Source organism: Gracilinanus agilis, chromosome 4, assembly GCF_016433145.1.
Source record: "Gracilinanus agilis isolate LMUSP501 chromosome 4, AgileGrace, whole genome shotgun sequence".
Taxonomy (NCBI): Eukaryota; Metazoa; Chordata; class Mammalia; order Didelphimorphia; family Didelphidae; genus Gracilinanus; species Gracilinanus agilis.
In genome coordinates this window covers 103,983,377-103,990,830 of record NC_058133.1, presented here as the reverse complement: position 1 = coordinate 103,990,830, position 7,454 = coordinate 103,983,377, and positions in this window count along the sequence as shown.

The window sequence follows — 7,454 nt, the reverse complement described above, 5'->3', positions numbered from 1 at the left end:
CACGTACACACACACACACACACACACACACACACACACACACACACACACACCACGTCTAGGAGTCCGGCTTCGGGTCCGCCCAGTTCCTCTATGGTTACCAAGGCTGCTGCCAGGGAGATGGGGCTAGGAGAAGCTCACCCCACCCACCCCTTTGGGTGATTTAAGAGCAACAAATGGCCATTTCTGAGGTCTCCGGCAAGCAATGGGCCAGTAGTCATGGAGACCAGGTTCTTGGGGCAGTCCCATTTCCGTCTTCTCAGAATATGTGGTATTTGTGCCTCTACAAAAAATGTCCCAGACTTGTCCTAACCTGCTCTCCCAAGGCCAGCCCTCTAGGCACCTTCAGTCTTTCTCTCCTCTTCTGTTGGGTGCCTGCAGGCTATATGGAGAGGCTGAGATCTGGGATGGGAAAAGTTCTTCCAGCAATACTAATAAATTAATGAGCCGTCCTGTGCCTTCACAAGTGATCTCCTAGCCCCTCCATCAGCAATTTCCCTGGGAGAAAGGATGGGTTTCATGGCATCCGCCCACACTGCTGCAGCAGATATACAGGAATTTGTGAGATGGGTGCCTGGAGCCAGAGACAATCTGTGGCCATGGCGACTACAAGGCTGTTATCTTGCTCTGGATCCCTAAACAAAGCTTTTCAATGCCTTCAGGGGGAACATGCTATCATAGAGAAAATCCTAGACTTGGGACCAGGAGAGACAGGTCAAATCCAGTCTCTGGTGTTTAGCCAATCATGGCCTAGAAGGTTCCTTCCATTTCTACCCCCATGATCCTATGAGTTGATCAACTTTTCTCAGACTCCCTGATCTGTAAAGCAGATCAACAACGCCTCTACCCTGCCATTCCAGGGATGCTGTGCCAATCAAAGGAGATGGTACATGGGCAATAATTTTTTTTTTTAACTCTTACTTTCTGTCTTAGTAGCAACTCTAAGACAGAAGGGCAAGGGCTAGGGATTAAATGACTTGTCTAGTACCACACAGCTGGGAAATGTTTGAAATCATATTTGAACCCAAGTCCTCCCAGCTCCAAGCATGGCATTCTATCTACTGTGCTATCAGCTGCCCCTATGGGCAGCAAATGATAAAGTCCTATTTTTTAATTTTTATTTATTTTAAAAATATTTTTTCCATGTTTCCATGTTTCATTTTCTTTCTCTCCCCTCTTCCTCCCCCCTCCCAGAGCCAACAAGCAATTCCACTAGGTTATACAAATGTTAAGGCCCTAAAAAGGTAATAGAATGTTAGAGCAAACCAAAAAAAAAAAAAACTGGCTTTAGAACCATGAAAACCCAGATTCACTCCCAACTGGGATTTTTGGTAGTCTGGTTGTATCCAATTTTTTGTGTCTCCCTTTGAGGTTTTCTTGGCAAAGACGCTGGAGTGGTTTACCATTTCCTTCTCAGGCTCATTTTACAGATGAGAAAACTGAGGCAAATAAAGGTAAAGTGATTTGCTCAAGGTCATATAGATAGTAAGTGTCTGAGGTCAGATTTGAACTCAGAAGATGAGAGGATGAGTTGATTCCAAGACAAGAGCTCTGTCCACTGAACCTCCTAGCTGTCCTCCTACCTGGGACACTTACTAACTTATCTGACACTGTTGTCTTTCCATACATGTATTTGCTTTGCTAGAGAGCTGAAGGGGCAGTTAAGGGGCACAGTAAATAGAGCATTGGTTCTGGAGTCAAGAAGACCTGAGTTCAAATCCAATCAAATCAAAGCCAATCACTTGAACACCAATTGATTAGCCCTTACTGCTTTTCTGTCTTAGAATTGATATGGTTTTTTAAGAAAAAAAATAAATAATAAGTTTATAAAATCATAAAATTACATGTATTATCCATTGTTATCTCTAAATTATGCAACTTTTCTTCATTTTTTTCACTGTGTCCCTTAGCTGCCTGTTAAGCTCTAACAAAGACAACAGTATCCAATAAGTTAGTAAGTTAAGAAAAAAGGGAGCAGCTACATGACACTGTGGGTAGTGTCAGACCTGGAGTCAGGTAGACCTGAGTTCAAATCTGAACTCAGACCTTCCTAGCTGGGTGACCAGGGAAAGTCACTCAATCCCATTTGCCTCAGTTTCCTCACCTGTAAAACAAGCTGGAGAATGAAATGGCAAACCACTCTAGTGTCTCTGCCAAACCGAAACCCAAATGGGGTCTCAAAGAGTCAGACATGACTGAACAACAACAACAACCTCTTTGAGGGTAAACATAGTATGTTACACATTTTGCCAGGTTTTTGGGGGGTTTTTTGCTTGTCTGGTGATTTCAGTAATGTGGGGAAATCCTAGTGAGAAAATGTTACCAATGTAGGGCTACTCCTTCTCTGCAATTTATAGTCCTAGAGGAAAGTCTCTTTGAGGGGTGATGAGAGGTTAACTGACTTTCCCAAAATCCTACAGTCAGCATGTGCCATTGGCAAAATTTGAATCCGGATTTGACTCAAATGCCAGCTCTCACTCCATTCACTAAACCACAATGCTTCTCATCCATTGTTAATTATTATATTGTAATCAATCAGAAAAAATTTAAAAGCATCTACTATGTGTCTTGCACTATGTATTTTTTTTTTACTTTTTACTCTTACTCTTACTTTCTGTCTTGAAATCAATACTAAGTATTGGTTCCCAGGCAGAAGAGTAGTAAGGCCCTAAACAATGTAGAGATTAAGTGACTTGCCCAGGGTCAAACAACTAGGAAGTATCTGAGGCTTGATTTGAAGCCAACATCTCCTGCCCTTTGGGTCTGGCTCTTCATCCACTGTATATTTTTAATTTTATATATATAATATATAAATATCACTAAACAAATATTGTCTTGGGAGAAGCTAGGTAGCACAATAGAGTCAAGAGGTCTTGGGTTCAAATGTGACCTCAGAACTTCCTAGCTGTGTGATTCTGGACAAGTCACTTAATCCCAATTGTCTAGCCCTTACCACTCTTCTGTCTTAGAATCTATAGTATCCACTCTCAGATAGAAGGCAAAGGTTTTTTTAAAAACTAGTATTGTTCAAGATAGGTCAATAATTATTATAGTGAATTTAATTCTATAAAATTCTATATAATTCAAAAATTATTATAGAGACTTTTTAGATTACTCTTATTGGATAAGAAAATCAAAGAGGGTCTTTCCTCAACATGATGAGGAGACTAAACTATAATAGGATGTAATATATAAATGTATTTATGATTACACTGTTCTGGACATAGCATGGGTTAAAGCAGATTCCTATCATGAAACATGACTGGTCCATAGGATAAAAGCCCAATTAACATGGTCAGTTGGTTCCATATCAACATTAAAAGAGATTTTAAGGATGATCTCAATGTTCCATCTTTTCCCTGGGGTAGGTTGCTGATGGAGAAGATTTCTCTCAAGTGATATCATCCAGCCCTTCTAGGGTTGAAGAGAAGAGAGAACTGAGGTCATGATAAATTCTGGAAAGACTCCAGAGAAATGGAGAGAACTAGAGGAGAGCAGAGGGAGAGCAACAGGAAAGTGGAAAAGGACTTCTCAAAAGAGACTGAAAGAAATTAAAAGGGATAGAAAGAGGGAAGGAACAAGAGACAGAGGGAAGACAGGAAAATGGATGGCCCAATATAGAGAGAAAATAGAGAGAAAGCAAGAACTGTAGAGACTAAATCTGTATATCCTGTGGTGGCCACCATCATGGCGTCCCATGGTGGTGTGATCAACCTTTGAGCCAAGAACAGGGAGTTTCACAAGCTCAAAAGTCCTCAATCAAGTCCTAATGTAGTTATGAAGTAGTCAAAACACCCAAAATCGACCAATTCTCTAATTAGGTGATCTTTAGAATGTAAGCTACTTGAGGGCAAGAAATGTTGTAATTTTTTGTATTTATATAGCCAATGCTTAACACATTGTAAGGAAGAGGGTTAGGGACAGGGCCTGGATCTGCTCAATCAATGTATATCAACTCCTCCTTCTACCCCCCATGTTTTTATGAGAGAAAGAGCAACTAAGAGCTGGAGTAGGTGATCAGGGATAAGACATTATCTGGAAGGAGCCAGATTTTTATGGGGAGAAAATGAAAAGGGTAGAAGAAATCTTAGATGAAGAGAAGTTCAGTAAAGGTAGATCTGGGATGGGGGCAGAGGAGGTTCAGAAAACCCAGTGGAATGGGAGAGCAGAAGTCTGGGATTGGAAAGAAATATCATTCAGTCATTTTTCAGCCATGTCCAATTCTCCATGACTCCATTTGTGTTTCTGTTTGTTTTTGCAAAGATACTCCAGTGATTTATCATTTCCTTCTCTAGTTCATTTTACAGATGAGGAAACTGAGGCAGAGTTAAGTGATTTACCTAGGATCATATAGCTAGTAAATGTCTGAGGCTAAATTTGAACTCATAAAGATGACTCTTACTGACTCTAGTCCCAGCATCCTATCCACTGGGCCATCTAGTTGCCCAGAGAAGAAATAAGGTGAACTAAAAAGTAGGGGAAAGTAAGGCATTGAGGATTCATACTTACACAGACAGCAATTCTAAATCACAAGGATTAGGGGACAGGAGAGGTAGGAGTCTATTAAGCACAGAACAGGGGCAGCAGATCAAGGTATTCAGGGAGAGAAAGGGAAGGTTCCATAGTAGTGGGGTGGCCCAGAAGGTCCTGTGAAGGAGACCACATCACACTGGAAGTTCAAAGTTCAACCATTTCATTCTTTTTTCTCTATTCCTCAAATTCATTGAATGTCTTGAGCCAGGGATGAACTCATTGGTGACAAGGAAAGGCTAAGGCACTGATGTCATTCATAGTAATGATGTACAGCTCTACTGTGTAGTGGAGAGAGAACTGGCCTTGAAGCCCAGTAGACCTGGTCCAAGTCTCTGATACACACTGGCTAGGTGACCCCCTCGGGCTTCTAGACAGGTCTCTAAAACTATAAACTGCTGAAAAGGTGGCAGCCTAAATAAACAAATAAACAAATACATAAACAAACAAACAAACAAATAAATAAAATCAGTCTTGATCAGTGACACATGTAAAACCCAGAAGAATTAGTCCATGGCTATGGGAGAGGGGATGGAAGGAGGGGAGGGAAAATATGAACCTTGGAGAATTTTTCTTAATTAATCAATTAAAAAATAAATAAATGAAAAGTCGCCATCCTGCCTTGACAGAGGGAATTTCCTATGCCAATAAAGTTACAGGAACAGTCCCTGACCCTATCCCTAATGGAGAACAGCATCCAGTGATGGAAGATGGTTTCAGAGGCAGAGCACAGGAGTCTGGGTTATCAGGATCTCTAATGGAGTTTGAATCAAGGAATAAGTTGAAGCATGACCCAGAGAAGGATGATTAGGATGGCAAGGGATCTAGAAACCATGTTATAGAAGGAGCAATGGAAGGAAATTCGAATGTTGAGCCTGGAAAGAGAAGTCTTAGGGAGAATATGGAAATTGGCTTCAAGTCTCTGAAGGACTTTCATGGAAAAGTAGGATTAGATTTGTTCTGCTTTTCCCCAAGCAGCAGAAATAGGACTACTGGGTCAAAGATACAGGGAGGCAGATTTGGGTTCTATGCAGGTAAGTCTCAAAAGTCTTAGTGCCGTATTAAGCTAATTTAGTGCTAAACACACAGAGATTTTTGGAACAGCCTGGAGAAAGACCTCCTGAATGATTAGAGTTGTCACTGGCCTCCTCATTAAGTGAGGAACTCCCTATTTCCCTGGAAATACCCAAGTAGAAGTCAGATATAGATCATTTGGGGATATTATAGAGGAGATACTTATACTAGATAGGAACCTGGTCTGGAAAATCTCTGAGGTCTTTAATCAACAGGCAGCTTAGTGGCACAGGGGATAGAGCATCAGACCTGGAGTCAGAAGCACCTGGGTTTAATTCTGGCCTCACACACTTTCTAGCTGTTTGACACTGGGCAAGTCACTTAACCCCATTTGCCTAGCCCTTGACCTTTGGTCTTAGAGTTGATACTAAGACAGAAAGTAAGGGTTTAAAAAAAGAAAAACATTTACTAAGTGCCTACTATGCACCAGACATTATTCGATGTCCTGGGGCTTCAAGGACAAACATGCAACAGTCCCCATCCTCAAAGGCCCCTCCTATCCTGAGATTTTAGCATCCTGTATCCTCCCATTCAGCCAGCACGTCATTGAGCTCTCAACAAATATTTGTCGCTTATGACTCAGGAAGAGATGATACTGGATGGATAAAAGGCCAGGAAGACACTAGGAACAGACAGCTGGACAACAAGTCACAGGACTGAGCGTGGTCATTTCTCAGTCCTAAAGGGAGGGGGCTATCTTCTCCCTCCTAACCAGACTTCTCTCTTTGAACCTCTGCTTTCTGGCCAAACTATCATGAGCATCCTAGGGTTAGCAGATGCCTCAAGGGCCCAGGACACATTTCAGAAAACGAGGGGCCACTAAAACTTTCCTGCCTCTCTTCAAATTCCGTCCCGTCATAGCCCCAGATGCTCCCTGATGCCCCTTATCACAACCCATCCTCTCTGTCTTCCTCCCACCTAGATACCCCACCATCCTCTCCTTCCAGCAGCCTAGCCTGACTGAGATCACTGTTACTCCACTCTCTAAACATTTAGCACATATGACTTGGGGTTTTGGTTTTATGAGATCATTCTCTTACAAAAAATTTTTTAAAATATGGAAATGGGTCTTGAGTGATAATACATATATAACCCAGTAGAATTGCTTGTCAACTCCAGAAGTGGGGAGGGAAAAGGGGAGGGAAAAAACATGAATCATGTAACTTTGGAAAACTTATGTGGAAATTTGTTTTTGGAATAAAATAAAGATAAAAAATAAACAGATGGCACAATGGAAACATGGCAATGTCGAGGAGCTTGGTTGGTGCTACTCAGTCTGTCAAATGTGGGATTGACCATAGAACCCCAGCTTCTGTCTTCATAGTTTGAGCCAAGACTATGAAACAACAAGATGGATAAAGAGTGGCACAACTAGATTCTATTCTCAGGTCTTCCAAAACCCCCAAAGAGCAACACTGATGTGCCTCAGTTTATTTCCCCTTATCCCCACCCACCTATTCAGAAAGAGCAGAGCAAAGTTATCAAACTCAGGACACAAATCTCCAATGTGGCTGGAATCAGATGAAAATGCAATTGGAAAATGTTTAACAAAATTAATAAAAATATAATACAATATTGATAATGTTAATTTGTGGTTTTCTAAGTCAAAATGAAGCCTTAGAAGATCCATTTCCATTTGAGTTTGATACCACTGCTCTAGGGAAGAAGAGGCAGTTAGGTAGCACAGTGTTCTTAGACTGTTAGACTTGGTGTCAGTCAATTAACTCCCTCAACCTCCATTTCTTCATCTGAAAAATGGGGATAATAATAGTATCTATCTCATAAGGTTATTGTGAGAGCCCAGTGAAAAAGTATGTAAAATGCTTTGTAAACCTTAAAGGGCTCTATCA